At 46.0% G+C, this 2,500-nt stretch overlaps 1 protein-coding gene and 1 long non-coding RNA gene across 3 annotated transcripts in view; one reads left to right on the forward strand and one right to left on the reverse strand.

The window, feature by feature from the left end:
- Positions 1–2,500, reverse strand: part of col5a1 (procollagen, type V, alpha 1) — an 85,169-nt gene that overhangs the window by 67,152 nt on the left and 15,517 nt on the right. The window lies entirely within an intron of this gene.
- The window catches only part of LOC145652961 (uncharacterized), an 8,676-nt gene that overhangs the window by 4,986 nt on the left and 1,190 nt on the right, over positions 1–2,500 (forward strand). The window contains exons 2-3 of the long non-coding RNA XR_014119253.1: positions 417–442; positions 1,000–2,500. The exon at positions 1,000–2,500 is cut by the window's right edge and continues 1,190 nt beyond it. This is a non-coding gene — a long non-coding RNA (uncharacterized LOC145652961). The remainder of the gene's footprint in view (positions 1–416; positions 443–999) is intronic.

Below are 2,500 nucleotides of genomic sequence, written 5' to 3' on the forward strand. Positions count from 1 at the left end.
CAGCGAAATTGTTCAGCCTCATGGTTAGAATCGCACAAAAATGAAAAAGCCAATCCAGACCGGTCCAGGACTCTGAAATCCAGAACACTGTCAATTTCAAAAGCCTCCTAAACAGGGTGGGACAAAGTGCACCTACAGCCCAATACAAGAGAGAACATGACATAATTGACTGTAAAATTATCTGCTGCATTGTTAAAATGAACCCATTACCATGTCCGTCATGAGCACACATTTCCTCCTGTGGTTAGTTAACTCCTACAGGGCTTAAGAAAGCCTAACAGGGCTCTCTGTTGTTTCTCTGACCTGGGATACAGGGATAGATAACCTGAGCTGGTACCAACCTGTCAAACCATTTCAAGTACTCTCTCTCTCTCTCTCTCTCTCTCTCTCTCTCTCTCTCCCTCTCTCTCTCTCAGGTTTCAAGTATCTAGACCACACACAGGTAATGACTGCTTTGTGTCAAACTCTTAAGCAACTCATCTTACACTGACAAATGTGCAAACACACACAACCAATCACAAACAGATACACACACACACGGTGAAAATCTTTCACCAACTAGCAATCACCTCCAGCTGTACTTTGTTAAAAGCATGCACACGCACACACACACACACACACACACACACACACACACACACACACACACGCGTGCACACACACACACACACACACACACACACACACACACATACACACGTGCACACACACACACACACACACACACACACAAGAATGCTATTATTTTCATCTCTGTGAGACAGTGGTCCTCATTCACTTCCATTTACAGAGGGAAAAGTAAGTGTTTACATGTGCTCGACTGAAGTTTACATTACACCGATGTCACAAGCAGACACTATTATTAATACTTTACATTCTTTCTGGTAATATGCAAATCTACAATAGTAAATTAACATGTACATTTCTCACTAAATCATAAGACATGTTGGATTTCTCATGCTTTTCATATTATTTTTTAAATTGCCTCTCTGACACCAGCACAGAAATCTGGACGCAGTTGTTGTGCGGGTCTGTGATTTCAGCTGTAAATATGGAAGGTTCCAGAAGATTCCCGCACTGCTCAGCGCTTCCAGCTGGACGAATGCTGCACTGGAACCACCACTTGGAAGCAGATTCCCGTGGGGGAGGGGGGGAACCATTTGACGGCAGTGCATCTGGAAGCACGTAGGCAAAACCATAGAATCCCTAAATGATCTAGAAGGGCTATCATCACGCTGCCCCATTGGTCAGACACAACGGCTCCGACGAAAAGGGCCGACGGCCACACCTCGGGAAGGCTCGCCACCCCGAGCTTCACGGAGGGCCGGCAGCCGGCAAACGGCTCAACAACAGGAGGGCGCCTTTCCTATTGGTGGAGGGAGCCTGCAGTCTGCAGCTTGTTCCGCCCCACACCTGCACAACCACCAATCGGATCGAACGCCGTTACTTGCAGCTGAGCAGCTGCTGCCTCTGGTCTCTTCATTTTTTGCTTTGTATTTCTTTATATCGCCGTGCCGCCGTGACTCCCTTGGACAGTTTCTCTCTTGCGTTCTCTTAGAAAAGACCAAGCATTTGTTTCATTCTGGGTCTATTACTAAATACAACCCAAATAAAACGGATTTTAGTTTAGTCTTTTCTGAGGCTTCATCTCTCGGTCACAATTGGCCAGCTGTCCACATAGAAACTACTGTACTGCCGTGTGGTTTAAGGACATAAATAGATGCTCACACGTACACACACACACACACACACACACACACACACACACACACACACACACACACACACACACACACACACAAAACAAACACACGAGAACAAACCAGAAACCACAGGACCTGCTGCCAGTGACCACAGAGTGGACACACACACACACACGCACACACACACAAACTTATAATAGATTCATCTCCCCCCAAACACAAGCACACTCATACATACACACTCACTCCATGTTCTAATTATGTGTAATATTGTGTATCTGCAATGCTGTTCCAAAGTGGCAATAAGCACAGTATCACAAACACACACTGTCATACTACATAACGATAGTCACACTCAATCACACAACACAAGCACACAACAGCACACTCAAGCTGATACCATTATATGAATGCATCTTAACCCCAAAAACATTTTACCAAGGAAAAATCTCCCCATCAACTCATAGATAACTCAGGCAAAACACACACACACACACACGCAAATACAAACATACAAACACACACCTCAAACTCACTACCTTCATGATCTATTAGCGGATGTTGGCGCATCAGAGTGTAGCAGACTAATTACAGTAATTACACAGTAACTACAAAATATAACCGTGTTAATAAAACAGTAATAACATGTGGATCACGGCAGGGCGGCATCTAGGATCCTGTGGGTCACAACAGGGTGGGCCGTAGGACCCTGTGGGTCACGGCAGGGCGGCATCTGGGACCCTGTGAGTCACAACACGGTGGGCCGTAGGACCCTGTGGGTCACGGCAGGGCGGCAG

Source organism: Electrophorus electricus, chromosome 21, assembly GCF_041902795.1.
Source record: "Electrophorus electricus isolate QZ-2024a chromosome 21, ASM4190279v1, whole genome shotgun sequence".
NCBI classification, from domain to species: Eukaryota; Metazoa; Chordata; class Actinopteri; order Gymnotiformes; family Gymnotidae; genus Electrophorus; species Electrophorus electricus.